This window comes from Ambystoma mexicanum, chromosome 4p (genome assembly GCF_040938575.1).
Source record: "Ambystoma mexicanum isolate Mex_15411 chromosome 4p, UKY_AmexF1_1, whole genome shotgun sequence".
NCBI classification, from domain to species: domain Eukaryota; kingdom Metazoa; phylum Chordata; class Amphibia; order Caudata; family Ambystomatidae; genus Ambystoma; species Ambystoma mexicanum.
In genome coordinates, this window is record NC_090927.1 from 1,261,603,717 (window position 1) to 1,261,620,414 (window position 16,698).

Below are 16,698 nucleotides of genomic sequence, written 5' to 3' on the forward strand. Positions count from 1 at the left end.
GGAAGGGGGCCAGGAGGACATTTCAACGGGTGCCACCATTAATGGGAGAAGAGGAGAAAGGAGAGAGCACAGAGACCATATGAAGGGTCCATAGGTCAGGCGAAGGCACGAAAAAGAGGATGTCAGTGAGAGTTTCCTTGGAGGAGGCACTGGAGTAGGTGTCAGCGATAGGGAGGCCTGGGTTGGAGACCAGGATGTCCTTTTTAAACTTTTTCCTACAAGATTTAGTGAGGAGAGGATAGTCAATGGAGAAGCAGTTAGAGAAGATAGGCGAGATAGAGAGCACCATGGAATAGGAGGGAGTGGGGGGGGGACAGACGAGAGCAAGCGGACAGGAAGTGAGCAGTGAGCCCTAGTTTACCACATTTCAGAAACAACAGTAACACAGTAAATGCGTATTAGGTACCCAGTGGAGAGGCCACTTAAGTTTGAGAATCCTGCAAGGGGAGAAAAAGGCCCTAGTTTACCACATTTCAGAAAACAACAGTAACACAGTAAATGCGTACTAGGTACCCAGTGGAGAGGCCACCTAAGTTTGAGAATCCTGCGAGGGGCGAAAAAGGCCCTAGTATACCACAAATTGCGGAACACAGTGACGTGTAGACACCATGCGAATGAAGTGAACAGGTGTGGGTGGGGTGGGCCAGGAGAGCAGGTGGTGAAGCAAGGTAATAGCTGGCGCCTGGCGTCCCCTGCGGACACCTGCAGACACAGAGGGAGCCGCAACCGAGGAGCCGCCCTTTGCCTAAGGGGCCCTTAGCCGGGGGGCTGCCGGGCAGGGGGGGCTGCCCAGGAGGAAACAGTTATAAGGCAGAGGGAGGTGAGGAAGGGGAGGGGGGTGTGGGCGGGCAGGGAGGCGGGAAGGGAGAGGAGGACCAGGAAGTGGGAGGGGGAAGCAGGCACAACAACGGGCTCAGAACGCGAACAGCAGAATGGTCAAAAAATGCACAGTTTAAACTCACGGAGGCCCGGAGGGCCTGGCAGGGCTTCCCTTGGCCTGCAGTTCCCTCAGGGCTACCGGCGACTGCTCTCTACCGCTCCGCTGTACAAAGAAGCAAGCGGGGGGAGCAGCCGTCGAGTAGTCCAAAAGGGACTAGCCAGTCACTCAATCAGAGGGGGGGTGGGCGGGCAGGGAGGCAGGAAGGGAGAGGAGGACCAGGAAGTGGGAGGGGGGAGCAGGCACAACAACGCGCTCAGAGTGCGAACAGCAGAATGGTCAAAAAATGCACAATTTAAACTCACGGAGGACCGGAGGGCCTGGCAGTGCTTCCCTTGGCCTGCAGTTCCCTCAGGGCTACCAGCGACTGCTCTCTCCTGCTCCGCTGTACAAAGAAGCTAGCGGGGGGAGCAGCCGTCGAGCAGTCCAGAAGGGACTAGCCAGTCAGCCAATCAGAGGGGGGGTGGGTTGACAGGGAGGCGGGAAGGGAGAGGAGGACCAGGAAGTGGGAGGGGGGAGCAGGCACAACAACGCGCTCAGAGTGCGAACAGCAGAATGGTAAAAAAATGCACAATTTAAACTCACGGAGGCCCGGAAGGCCTGGCAGGGCTTCCCTTGGCCTGCAGTTCCCTCAGGGCTACCAGTGACTGCTCTCTCCCGCTCTGCTGTACAAAGAAGCGAGCAGGGGGAGCAGCCGTCGAGTAGTCCAGAAGGGACTAGCCAGTCAGCCAATCAGAGGGGGGGGGTGGGCGGACAGGGAGACGGGAAGGGAGAGGTGGACCAGGAAGTGGGAGGGGGGAGCAGGCACAACAACGCGCTCAGAGCGCGAACAGCAGAATGGTAAAAAAATGCACAATTTAAACTCACAGAGCCCCGGAGGGCCTGGCAGGGCTTTCCTTGGCCTGCAGTTCCCTCAGGGCTACCGGTGACTGCTCTCTCCCGCTCCGCTGTACAAAGAAGCGAGCAGGGGGAGCAGCCGTTGAGTATTCCAGAAGGGACTAGCCAGTCAGCCAATCAGAGGGGGGGAGTGGGCGGGCAGGGAGGCGGGAAGGGAGAGGAGGACCAGGAAGTGGGAGGGGGGAGCAGGCACAACAATGTGCTCAGAGCGCGAACAGCAGAATGGTAAAAAAATGCACAATTTAAACTCACGGAGGCTCGGAGGGCCTGGCAGGGCTTCCCTTGGCTTGCAGTTCCCTCAGGGCTAGCGGCGACTGCTCTCTCCCGTTCCCGCTCCCTTCACCTGCAAGAGCCTTCTTCCCTTGAGCTGGTGGGGCCAACCAGTTCGCCAATTGCCTTCCAGGACCTGCCTTGATCGAATCGCCAGTGCCAAGCACTAGGAGACCGAATAGCCAGGCACTCGTCCACCATGACCGCGATTTAAAGGAGCGTACCTTTTATTCCGTTTTGGCATCACCGCGGCCGGCTTCTTCCCTGGGCAGTGCAGTGACTCGAACCTTCCTCCACGACGAGAGCCTCTCTTCCTCTGCTGGATCTCCCAAACTGCAGGAACTGCCAGGAACTACAGCCACCGCAGCAGCCTCATCCACTTTTAAGGTACATTGTTCCGCCAGGCCTCCCGTTCCGTTGGGTACTGCTAAAGGTGTTTTAAATCCTTTACTTACCTTCTGGGCTGGCCGTCCCTTTCGTCTAACATTGTATTTTTACCTTCTGCAACTGCCTTTTCAATCGTTAAATAAAGACTTGACTGCAGCTACTAGAACCGTTTGAGCCTGGGCACATTGCCCTGTACCATTGACTCTGGCACAGGCCTATTGACTCTGGCTATTTCAGTTACAACTGCCTTCTCTAGATTGCTTTTCATAAAGAAATGTGTTGGTGCACCTAAACTCTTATAACCACCTTTCCTTACCCTTTATATAATGGCAGAGATTAAGGCGCTGAGATCGGACATACACACGTCCATATCAGAAATAAGGGGCAATGTAGAGCGAATAGAAGGGAGAGTGGAAAACCTGGAGAACAACCAGCCCAACGTGGACCTAGTAGAAATTAAACTTAATGCTAGGATGACGGACATTGAACTAAGAGAAGAAGAAATCATGCTCAAGATGGACGACATGGAGAACAGGGAACGGAGGTTAAACCTGCGAATCCTGTGCCTAGCGGAGAAGGACGAGGAGACCCTACAGCAAGTGGAAAGAAAGGTTCAGCACATAATTAACCACCTATTTGAGGATGAGGGAGGAAAGGTGGTTACAACTAAAAGAGCCCACAGAGGAGGCAGGGCGTTCGGGAGGGGTCCGCGTTCAATTGTGATCAAGTTCCTCAGCTATAAGGAAAAAACAGAAATCCTCACCAAAGCGAAGCAGAGACAGGACGTAGATTTCCAAAGCTCCAAAATAAAAATCTTTCAAGATCTCTCAAGCTTTACGTTGGTAAGAAGAAGGGCATGCCGGCCGCTCACCGTGTGGCTCACGGAGCAGGCAATTCGATACAGATGGGGTATCCGTTTGACCTGACTTTTGAATACAGAGGAGAGGACTATAGAATTACCACACCTGAAGAAGCGAAACAAGTCCTCGATAGCCTTACGAATCAGATGAGCACCAGGGGCCTGGTGGGCCCGCAAGAAATCTCACGCTTTCAATTGGCGGAACATGAAAATGCAGCGCGCAGACAAAGGAGGGGAGGAAATACTTTAAACCGAACCCTGTGTCGCAGCCGAAACCGCCATGATAAAGGTATGAAAATGGGGGCGACAAGAGACATGGTTAGATGAACCTCAAGAACAATCTGTGAACACAAAATTGAGATCTGAGGGGGGAATAATGAGAAGGAAGAACAGGGTAACTAATTGTGTCCCCAGGGGAGGGCGGTGTACAAACCCTGATGGCCCTCAGTTTAAGGAAGGCGTGACAAACCATGGGACCATTGCAACCATCAGGGGCTGTGGTTCAGTTTATATGGTTAACCAAGTTTATTATTATGGTGGAAACAGGGGGAGGAATCAGACGGATAAGCAACAGCAACGGGATACCAGGGAAGGTGAAGCTGCTATTGCAATCACGGACCAGGGGCGAAAAGAACAGAAGGCGACAATGGGACCCAGCATAGGAAATAAAAATGGCAGAACAAACTGAACAAATGCCGGGGAGGCCTATCTTAAGGGTGGGAACTTTGAATGTGAAGGGGCTGAATTCGCCAACTAAGAGATCCCTACTAATAAGGGAATTTATAAGAGCAGAATTAGACGTCCTCTTTATCCAAGAGACAAGACTTAAAACAGGGGAGGAGAGACCGTTGAGGGGTGGAGGACTGGGCTAGGTGTTCTGGGCTTCAGCGAACCAAAAAAAAGGGGGAGTGGGGATCCTGCTGAGTAAAAGATTAAGGGTAGAAAACCCAGTAGTGGAAAGGTCTGCAGAAGGTAGACAGATAATAGTTTTGGGGGAATGGGAAACTGCACGAATCTCTCTGGTAGGGGTATACTTGCCCAATCAAGGCCAAATCTCCTTTAACCAAGCAGACCTGTCATCCTTCAGAAGAAATGACAGAGAACTGGTGTTGGTAGGGGGTGATTTCAACACCTTGGCGGATCCCCAAATGAACAGGCAGCAAACAAAGGTTCAGACAAAGAGCGCCACTCGTCTCGATGCAAGTAAGTTCACAGCCACCTTGCAAGAGGAGGGTTTGATCGATTGGAGGGAATGCAACCCGGGGAGAAAAGGCTATACGTTTAAATCGGAGGTTCATGATACTTTCACATGGATCGATTATTTGTTGATTAATAAAGACCACAGATCCAGGGTACAAAACACTGTAATCAGACCAGTGACATGGACAGATCACAACATGGTCATAGCCTCCATAGAGATAGAGGCGGTGGGCCACAGAGACACCAGGTGGAAATGTAATGACTCCTTATGGTTGGACAAGCTATATGCCCAAGAACTTAAGGAAGCAGCGGAGGAGTACTTCCAAATTAATAACAATGGTGAAGTAGGCAAGACCACGATGTGGGAGGCGGGTAAGGCGGTCTGGAGAGGTCACCTTATGAGAGAAGGCTCCAGACGTAAGGGGGAACGCAGAACTAGAGGGAAAGCTAGATGGACAGGGATCACACCGCAGAGAACACCTGGTAACTCTTAAAGGAAAAATGGAAGAATTGAAGGCGATGGGGAAAGGGAGGTAATAAGAAAGCTCCAATTCTTAAGACAAACATTTTAGGAAAAAAGGGACAAGGCCGACAAGATGCTGGCTGCTAGACTCTGGGCTCAGAAAGCAGAAAGATGGATGGATGGGATACAAACAGAGGCGAAGGGGCTAGTGAGGTCACCAGATGATATAGCAGGGCAATTCGCAAAATATTATGAAACTCAATATACCTCGGAGGGGGTCAGAAGGGGAGGTGAGATGGAGGATTATATCAAAGAGGCAGGGTTAACACGTCTGACTGACGCAGAGAGGTCCGAGACATCACTGCAGAAGAGGTGCAGGCAGCCATAAAAAGATTCCCACCGGGGGGAGTGCAGGGAGAGGATGGATATAGCATGAGGTTCTTTAAACAATTTCCAGACACTCTGGCCCCACACCTAGCAGATCTATTCAATCAGATACGAGAAGAAGGCTCGGCACCTCTGTGATTTTCAGTAGCACACATAGCAGTAATCTCAAAGGGGGGTAGGGACCCCACGAACTGTAAATCATACAGACCCATATCGCTTCTGAATACAGATGCTAAGGTTTACACGAGAGAGATAACGTCCTCCAGTGATGCATGGAGGACGTTATGCCCCGCCTGGTCCATCCAAACCAGGTAGGCTTCATAAAAGATGGGCAGGGAGCTGACGCAGTGAGGAAGACCCTGGATATCATGGAACATACGGGACTGTTAGGGAGAATTCTCATTCAATGGCTAATTTCCCTTAACTATAGAGTCCCCCAGCAGCTTTGCTGGATTTGAAGGGTTTGTTTCTTTTTACCTGCCAAGAGTGAGACTTTTTCCCACTCTTAGGCATTTTTACTGTGTGTGTCCTAGTCTATTTTTGTGTTTAATGCTTATGGGATTTTTCTCAACCCCATAGGAACCGTCTTTATTCACATGTGTTACACAGCACCCTCTGTGCAGTGACACAGGGGTGTCGTAGCAACCCCCAAACATAGACTCCATACCCTGGGACTGACTACTGTCTCCCAGGGCATGTAAAGTCCCCATTGACTTTACTAGTCAAATCCTATGAACTAAACCAGTACACCCCATCTTACTATGGAAGTACTGGGAAGGGTTAATAGTTTTTCCCTTATGTTCATTTTCGAGAGGGTACCGTACAGTCCCTCTCTCAAAAGTTTCTGGCTGGTGGCAGTGGTTACTACCATAAATATTCGACCGCAAATATTTCCATATGGGATTTTCCCATTGTTCGAGGCTACCACATTTTCTGACGGCCTCTAACATACTGCCGTTGTATTTTAATATTAACTTTACTCCGGTTGGTTTTTATTGCCAGACCTTTAATATAACTTCTTTCTCGTGTCTTTCTCGAAACTCCTAAGCCAGGTCGGGGATGCTTTGTTCATCCTTTTGGCGGGCTTCTGCTAAGAAGCCCTCCTTTCGGCACCACTGAGTCTGGGGTTGATCCATTGTGTGGGAGGTGGAGTAGGACCCCTGGACAGGGTTGCCTCAGTAACCCATGTCGCACTCTATCCTGATAGGCTGGAGGGTCTCCCGCCAAGATGACCACTCCACTGTGTGAGTGACAGCTAGGCTGTATGAATGGGGATCTTTTTGCATAAAAGCAGGGTCCTGAGGACTGGAAGAGCAAGATGTCCCCACTGGAACTAAGAAGCCAAAGAGGAGAGAAGCCAAAGACATCAGCAACGTCTGAACCACCGGTGAAGCCCTGCTGCAGCGTCTCACTACTTTTCTCCACACGACGAAGATCTTCACCTGCAAGAGCCTTCTTCCCTTGAACTGGGGGGGGGCGTTTGCCAATCGCCTTCTCGGACCTGCCGTGGTCGAATCGCCAGAGCCCTGCACTTGGAGACCGGATAGCCAGGCAGCTATCGACCCAGACCGCGATTAAAAGGAGTGTACCTTTTTAAGACTTCGTTTGGCAGCACCACGGCTAGTTTCATCCCTGGGTAGTGCAATACCTCGAACCCTCATCCACGACGAGAGCCTCTCTTCCTCTGCTGGATCCCTCTAACTGCAGGAACTACCAGGAACAACCACCACCGCAGGAGCCACTTCTTCATTTTAAAGGTACATTGTTCCGCCAGGCCGCCCTTTCTTCGCGGTAGCCTAAAGGTGTTTTAAATCCTTTACCTACCTGTTGGGTTGGCCGCCCCTCACTCTTAACATTGTCTTTTCAACTTCTGCATCCACCTTTTCAAATTCGTTAACCAAAGACTGGACTGCAGCTACAAGAACATTTTGCTCCTGGGCCCTTGCCCTGTACCACTGACTCTGGCACAGGCCTATTGACTCTGGCTATATCTGTTAGATCTGACTTCCTGGGATTGATTCTCACTGAGAACTGTGTTGATGCACCTATTTCTTGTAACTACCCTTTTCCTCCCATTTTTAAACCTTGTGAAATGCCATTTTGCTGAGTTTTCGTTTAAGTATTATTCATACTGATGCACTGTCTTGCTTAAACTGGTTCACAAACTGATGTGAGGTGTTGCTTGGGTGTTAAAGAAACTATTTCTAGCTAACTTGTGTTTTCCCTCCTTTGTGAGGAATTATTAGAGGATCCCTTGTGTGTAGTTGTCACTGTGCCGTTTTGCTCAGTTTTCACTCTGGTTCACTTGGTCTACAATTCAACTTGGGCGTGTGTATATTTTTCTTTTGACTTAATTTAACTTGCTTGATACTGTGATACATGTGTTTAACTTAGCAGTGTATAAAAATAAATATATATCTACTTTTTAAATACAAAGCTTTGGTCAGTGTTTCCTTGTGCCATAGTACTGTAGGCCTATTGTGTAAACCCGGAATACTGCTCATCTCCCTCTTGAGATAAGTCTGACTGCTCAGCCACAGCTATCAACTAAATCTTTGTGGTATGGACTGATACCAAAGGGGATTTATTGCTCTCACCTGTAGTCTTAATCTTCTTTAGTGCTCCCTAGGGGAACTGCACAGGATTCTGCCTTACAGGGACGAAGCGAGGAAAACCATGCTCTCCTCAGCATGGACTCAGAAAAGGTGTTCGACAAAGTCGAGTGGGGTTTTTCTGGGCTGTGCTGAGGAACATGGGATTTGGGGAAACATTCATAAGAGGTGTCCAATCTCTGTATAAATCCCCAAAAGGAAGGGTGGTGGTAAACAACAAAGTATCGAACGAGATTGTTATGACTAGAGGGACCAGACAAAGGTGCCCCCTTTCACCACTCCTGTACACTTTGTCCATGGAGCGGCTGGGGAACAACATTAGGGGAAAAAAAGAGATCAGAGGGATATGTGTAGGTGCAGCGGAGTACATGCATTGGCCATGTTTGCAGATGATATTCTGCTCTATTTGTCAAAACCCCAGGAAGACATTTAGAAAGTTATCCAAGTAATCCAGAAATTCGGGAAGTGGGCAGGACTTAAAGTGAAGAGCGACAAATCCACTCTCTTCCTGTACAGGGCCTCCGAATGTGTGGATGGAAAAGTCCCAGCTGCTGAGGGAATACCGGTGTGCATCCAGGGTCTTAAATATTTGGGAGCCAACATCACGAGAACCACTGATAAACTTTACGAAGCAAACCTCCCCCCCCTCTTAAAGGAAATAGCAAACGACCTGGAGAGGTGGGCCAAGCTCACTATATCATGGCTGGGACGAGTTAACGCCTTAAAAATGGTGGTGCTCCCGAAGTTGCTGTACCTGTACCAAAAGCTCCCAATTAGTGTCCCAGCTCATCACTTCACGGAACTAAAAGGGATGATCTGTACATTTTTATGGCAGGGAAAAAGGCAGAGGATATCATACAATGTATTGACACAGCCAAAGGGGAAGGGTGGGTTTGCCAGAAATGTATACGTATTACCGATCCGCACAGCTCAGAGCACTGGTGCCACACTTGAGGGGAGACAAACAAAAGCAATGGGTAGCCATCGAGAACCATCGAATGAGACCAGTCTCGTTAGGGGAATGGCTATGGTCCCCAAAGGAAGCCTTCTCGAAAAGTGTTATCAACCATTTTGCAATGGGCTCACTCCTAAGGTTATGGTGGAGCAAGGGGGAAATGTGGGGACTTAGAACCTGGCCATCTCCCATGAGTTGTGTATGGGCGCCGCCGATTCTGGATGATATCGATGAGCCATTAGGGTTCCAGGAATAGTATGAAGCGGGGCTAGAAAGGGCAGGTCAGATGATCAAACCAAGCGGGTGAATAACAATTCAAGAGCTGTAAAACAGGCCTGCAGATTGGGCCACTAGATGTGTTCAAATTCCTGCAGCTCAAGGGGACTTTGTTGGCAGGGAAATGGAAAGAAAAGCTGGAGAGAGAACTCACCACAATGGAAAGAATCCTAAGCGAGTCAACCCTTACCAAAGGCCTCATTTCAAAGAAATACAGGGCCTTGCTCGAGGTGAAAGAAAACAAGATGGAGGACCTTAAAAAGAGATGGGAGCGAGACATGGGCCCAAGGATGACAGATGCCATCTGGGCTAGAATCTGCACAACAGCATACAAAACATCTATCTCTGCCCAATATAAGTTGCACAGACTGAAACTGCTACATAGGTGGCAATTTGACCCCAAAAGACTTTCGAAAATGTTCACCCAAACAAGCCCAATGTACTGCAAAGGCTGTGGTGCTGAAGCGGACTACTGGCATATGTGGTGGGCATGCCCTAAGTCACAAGCATACAGAAAGGAAGTCCTGGGCTGGACCAAAAAGATTGAAGGGATCCCTAGGGACAGCGACCCCAGACTGGTCTTATTCGGCCTAGAATTATGAGACTATAGGTGGAAAAAAGTGCCCCATATGATACACTTCCTACTCCTGGCAGCAAGGGCATGCTTGGAGGTATGCTGGAAATCTGAAATGCTGCCGACGGAAACAACTTGGGCAAAAAAAGGCGAAAGACCTCTTTGAGATGGAAAACATAACAGCCTGCCTACATGATATTACACCAAGCAAAGAATTGGAACGGGCCCCTTTCATTGAGGCCTACAAATAAACGAGAGGAACACTGTGCCATCCCAATCGCAAATATTCTTTCATGATTAGCCATCAAGGCTCCCGATGATGCCATGTTTGAATACTGGGGAGGGGGCTAGGGACTTTTTAATATATTCTCCTGTGTTGCATGTTAACGGTTTTCTTTTATTAAACTTTTATTGCTGTATGAAACTTTTATCTGAAAAATGCTCAATAAAAGCAAATTTAAAAAATAAGATGACATCACTGATGACATCACATATCTGGCCCACTTGTTTTTGTTCACTGACATATGTAGGCCAGGTGGTTTTGTTCACTGACAGTCAGAATATTAAAATTGAAAAGGTGCTATATATCTAGACGTTAACCTTGTCATATGTTCTGAAAGAACTTTCCTTAGGGTTTGGTCTCAGCTCATGGTGCACATACATGAAGAAATGAGCAGGCGTCAAACACACAATTCATTTGTGTATATGAAGATAAACTTTAATGTTATTAACATTTTCTGATGATGCTGTTTCTGTCTTCCTTACTTTAGTTTCCCTGTATGTGCCTCTGATTTGTATGCATTGTGGTTCTTCATATGTATTGTTTGTACTAGCACAAGTGTTATAAGTCTTGAATCGTTAGATAGTTATTACATGTTTAACATTACTCAAAACTCTGATAAGGTAGCATTCATTATTGTGCTATCCAAAATTACAAGATTATAAATATTGTACTTCTATGGTGCATGCAGCAGTCATTGACTATGTTTATATATGACTGTTTCAACAACACCACTCCAATACAATGATTTTAGATGAGTACATTCTTTAATGGATTAAGTAGTTCATGATAGGTCTCCCAATCACCCCTGACATCTTGTTATCAACAATATAAACACAACCCCTTGTAGGGACTTTTCATCAAAATTAATTTCACATGTGAAGTCATCAGTGATGTCATCAATGACATTTGTGGTGTCATCTTTGATGTCCTGGGTGTTGGTCTTAGCAGTGCACGGTGGTGGCGCGAGTTATGGTTGCTTAGCTTACCATAACTGGCAAATTTCTGGGGGTTTTCAGTTTTACTTGTAACCATAACGTCCCTTTAACAAAGTGTTTTCACTGAATTTCATAGGTTTTTATTAGTGCAACTTAACCATAACGTCCCTTTTAAAAAAGTTTTTTCAGTGAATTTCATGGGTTTTTACCAGTTCATGCTATTTTCCTACAACTTACTAATATCATACTTGCCAAATATAGCAATATTTGTGTCCAATTTACAAAGTGTCCCCTTAAAACTCTGCCATGTCCCACCTTCTAGAATCATTTTTAACACTTCTATACTTTTTTTGCAACTATTTCAACTGGTTTTGCATCCGTAGACGTCAACGAACATCTGACTTCATTGCGGACCTTCCGAACAGTGCCACAGGACCATACGCCGGCACGCGGCATGATGATGTGTCCAAGAACCCGTCCACACTTTGCGATAAGATCCGTGCTTTGCGGACAGTATGGAACTGCATTTTATACTGATCTAGGAACTTTCAACTTCAAAATTTCCCCTGCACAGCTCCTATACCTACTCATTATCCATTAACAATCTAGTACACAGTACATACTTGGAAGAATTTGAGCAAAACTGCTATTTATCTTAAAAATGGGATCAGCTAATGCCATCCCTCCTCCCCAAGAGCCACCACCTCCGCTGTAATCAAGGAGCATGAGAAACACTGCCCCCGTACCTTAGAAATAACACACGTGCAACATTTTCCCGTCCACCTGCCACTCCATATTAGTGTTTGGTGCCTCTTTCCTCAATTCCCTCCCCACCTTTCGTTCTAAGCTCTCCAGCAAAAAAGAAAATACATGCGAAAACAACAAAAGAAATGTTCCTTTAGGAACCACCTTTCACAGTTAAAAAAATAGAACAAAAAAAAACGTATAGACTCCATCTACTTTACTTTTCTCTGTAAAGTACATAGAACCAATAAGATTTTCCAACATTTCCATTTGCATTTTGTGTTATGCTAACGTGGCGTTCATCCCCCGTTCCAGGGACTGGAACGGTGGATACCAGCCCTGCAGCCCAAGTTATCAGCCCAAGCGAAGCAAGACCTTCATCCCCCCTGTAAAGGGGGATGAAGGCCATTAGCACCCTAGGTTCCCAAAGCGGGATCCCAGCATGCTAAAAAAAGGATTTTTCTTCGTACACCGGGACTTGGAAGGCAAATCCTTTTCCAAGATAGCCACCATGGAAAGGGAAGGCAGGGTTCAATACAGGACCCCTCTTTGGTTTCCATGGCAGCCTGCAGAAGGCAAAAAGAGAACCCTATGACCATAGTACCGACCACATATTTTCTCCCCTTTTAGACCTATCCCAATTTTGAATAACTTTATTACAAAGCCAGTCCCAGGTGGGCATGGGCACTTTAACCCCATCTGTTGTCCCTCGTGGTCATGGCCAGTAGCCAGATTGTCCGGATCATGACCTTATTCCATGACCCGGACAATCTGGCCACTGCCCATGGCAACAGGCTACACCTCAGTCACCAAAAGTATATCACTATTTTTGAATTGATTGTGTCCTCCAACGTATTCCCCATCTTTGACATGTAATGTCCACAGCTGTGCAATTCGGAAACTTTTTCAGCAGCGGTCGTCCTGCGTCGATGACGTCGGGTCGATGTCCCTCAAAGGCCTCCGTCGAGGGTGACGTCACCGGATGTTATAAATAGGAAGCACGTGCCCTCTTAGCCTCAGTTCTGTTTTTTCTGCAAACGTGTTGATTTGTGAAACTCGGCACGCCTTGTGTGTTCATCGTTACAATGTCTTTCTCTTCGACCCCTCCGACTCCGCGGTCTGGCTTCAAGACCTGCCGGAACTGCAAGTCAAAAATGTCGCTCACCAACCCACACCGCATTTGTTGTAGTGACTGGGCGAGTCGCATGCCAAAGACGACGGCTCAAAATGCCAGTTGCTGACTGCCAAGGCCTTGCGGGAGCGGAAGGGAAAGGGGAAGCTCGAGGTAGGTAGGGGTTCTAAGCATGTTAAGTCCCGTACATCCAAATCTAAGTCCAAGGGGATTTCCACCGACAACTCGAGGGGCGACTCTCCACATCAGGAGTCCTGGGGATCTCGGTCCCGGAGTGGTTCCCGCCATTCGTCTTCCTGGTCCCGGCACTCTAGGAAGCGCAGTCACTGGTGGTCGCCTTCCCTGTCCTCCTCAGAGGATGGTGTCTCGAGGAAGGTAGCATGCCCAACAAAGTCCTCGACACCGGAGGAAAGGCCGGCGTTTAAAGAACAAATATTAGCGATTTTTTTCAATCGCAGGGCACGGGTCCGGTCGCTCCTTCTAACGAAGCTGGCCTGGATCAGTCTTGTTCCGTGGCTTGCACGCCTTCAGGCTCGGCGCCACGTCGCGAATTGCATCGGGAGCCTTCGAGGTCCCGTAAGCACAAGGATTCGAAAAGTCGCAAGAGACGTGCTTCTAGGTCTCGGTCCTCGTCACCAGCGAGACCGCAGCAATCTACTGAGGGCTCAATGCCGGCGTCCGACTCGGACGTCGACGCTTTGCCATCATATCAGCCCACAGCACCGTCAGCACCTGTGTCGACGCCAAAGCCTTCGCCGCTCACGATGTCAAGGTTGTCGAGGCTCTCGGTGTCGAAGCCTTCGGGGAAATTTGCCTTTGGAGTACCCGGATCTAGTGGATCCTCCAAGGAAGGCTACTGGGAAGTCTGTGCAGCCAGTTTTGGCCTCCAGGCCCTCTTCTGTCTCCAGGCCTGAGTTTCAGCCCACTCTGGATGACATTTATGAAGAGGAAGAAAGGTCTGAGTTTGAGGACCCTGGTGAACTTGATGAGGCTCCACTTTTTTCTGGAGACAGTCAGTTGAGGAGTTGAGGCAGACCATCCATGATGCCAGTGGGTTGGACACTTCTCCGGAAGTGCACTTTGGTAGGCCTGAGCCTGGGGTTCATGCAGAGTCTTCGTACAGGAGGCTCATGGCAAGGGTCTCGGAGTATCTGGTCTGGTCCAGTCCTCCTGAAGACTTTGTGCAGGATGATCTAATGGACATCTTAGATCAAGGTCCGTCCTCTGACCCAGTTTTGCCACTTCATCTCACCTTGCAGAAAAGGGTGGCAGCTGCTTGGCAGTCCCCGGAATCTATTCCGGCTGTTGATAAATCTTTGACCAAGAAATGCTGCCCTTCCATTAGCGACCCAATCTACTCACCCCACTCCCGAGAGTTTGGTGGTTCAGGCAGCTACAGCCACCTCGAGGCAGGCGGCGTACCTTACCATCCCTCCAGATAGGGAAGACAAGTGCTTCAACGGTTGGGCCCGGAAGGTATTTTCTGCTGGGAGCATGGCCTTGAAATCGGCCAACTCCATGTGTGCCCTGGCAAGGTTTTCACACACTCTGTTGTGGAATTTTGTTTCTTTGGCGGCTGAGCATATTCCCGAGGGGGAAAAAAGGGATGGGTTCCTTGCTATTGTGCAGGACGGCACGGATGCCATGTGCGAATCCCTTCAGTCGGGTTTGGATACGGCCGACAGTGTTAGCCGGTCTATGGCTGCGAGCACCGTTATACGCAGATTTGCGTGATTGCGGAAGTCGGGGTTTGCTCCAGATGTGCAGGCCCGTCTTCTGAACATGCCCTTTGATAGCGCACATTTGTTTGGCAGCAAGGCTGACAAGAGCCATGAGAGGTTGCAGACCTCAAAAGCTGCGGCAAGGTCTTTAAGCACCGCGGTGCGTTAACCTCTGCCTTTTCGTCCTTGGGGACAGCAGTGGAGGGGAGGTTCTTTTCATTACTGTTCCTCTTTTGGTAGAACGAGAGGGGCTGCCAGTCAAAGGGGCCAGTGAAAAAGTACCCGCAGTGGTCGGGGAAATCGAGATGCCAAAGCCGCTCAGGCACTCGCTCTTTGCCTTCAGGCACTGCCGCAGCCGCTTCCAAACAGTTATGAGGCCATGTCCATGGTTCGCCGGATGGGGGCAGACTGTCTCAGCATCTCGAAGAGTGGTGAGCCATTACTTCAGATGTGTGGGTTCTGGATACCATAGCCCATTTCTACTGCCTTCCCTTCCTTCAGCGGCCTCACGACAATCCACCGGGGAAACTCTCGTCGAAGCTTCCGGATCTGCTCCTTGCGCAGGAAATCTTGACCTTGCTGGAGAAATGTGCTATAGAACTAGTGCCTGTAGCGGAGAGGAACAAGGGATGGTATTCTCCTTATTTTTTGTTTGATACCAAAGAAAGACAGGGGATTGAGACCCATCATGGACTTGCATTGGTTGAAGAACCTTCTCAGGAAGGACAAGTTCAAGATGGTTACTCTTTCACAAGTCCTCCAGGCCCTTCAACTTCAGGATTGGTTGGTGTCTCTGGACCTACAGGATGCTTACTTTCATGTGCCGATTCATCCCGTGCACAGAAAGTACCTGAGGTTTGCAGCTGGCGCATTTTCAGTTTCGGCCCTGTCATTCGGATTGACCTCCGCCCGAGGGTCTTCACCAAGCTAATGGTGGTGGTGGCAGCGTACCTCAGGCGAGGGGGGATTCACGTCTACCCCTACCTGGACGACTGGCTGATCCGGGCATGCTCTCCCAAGCAAGCGTTGGATCACCTCGGTCTCACCAGCCACACCCTCCACAGGCTGGGCTTCTCCCTGAATTTCAAGAAGTCGCATCTGACACCTTCCCAACAGCTCCAGTACATTGGGGCTGTGTTAGACACGTCCTTAGGGAAGTGCTCGCCTCCCAAGGTGAGGGCTCATCACATTGTGCAGATGGTGGACAAGTTTCAACATGCCCAGAGTCTCCCGACTTTTGAATTCTTAAGGTTGCTTGGCCTCATGGCATCCTGCATTTTTCTGGTGTTAGAGGTCAGGTTGCGCATGAGATTCCTGCAGTGGGTCCTCAAGATGCAGTGGTCGCAGTTCTCCGGCAAGATGATGGATCCCGTTCAGATTCCACTCTCGGTCTCCCAGGATCCTCTGTGGTGGGCCAACGAAGGGAACCTGATGAGGGGGGAACCATTTTGGCAACCGTGGCAGGAGGTGTCGGTAGTGACGGACGCTTCCCTCACAGGATGGGGTGCTCATGCTAACGACTTGACCGCCAGCGGTCGTTGGTCTCTGTCGGAGCCCAGACTCCACATCAATCTTTTAGAGCTGAGGGCCATCAGGCTAGCCCTGAAGGCTCTTCTGCCCTCTGTACGGGGAAGAGTGTCCTGATCATGACGGACAACACAGTGGCCAACCTCAACAAAAAAGGGGGCTAGGGTCACTTCCGTTGTGCAGAGGCAATGCAGCTCTGGTTCTGGGCTATCCAGCAGGAAATTTCGATCTCGGCAGTTCATCTGGCCGGAGACGAAAATGTGGCAGCGGACGCTCTGAGCAGGCAGAGCACGGTCTCTCATGAGTGTGAGTTGGCTCAGGAAGTCCTTCAGGAGATCTTCGCCCTTTGAGGAACGCTGCAGGTGGATCTCTTCGTCACCAGTGTCAACCAGAAGTGCGAGAGATTCTGCTCAAGGGAATTTCCTCCAAGAGGAGCCTTAGGGGACGCCTTTGTGGTGGATTGGTTGTTCCCACTATTGTACGCGTTTCCTCCAGTCCCTGTCATTCCTCAAGTGTTGCAGAGTTTACGGAGGTTACAG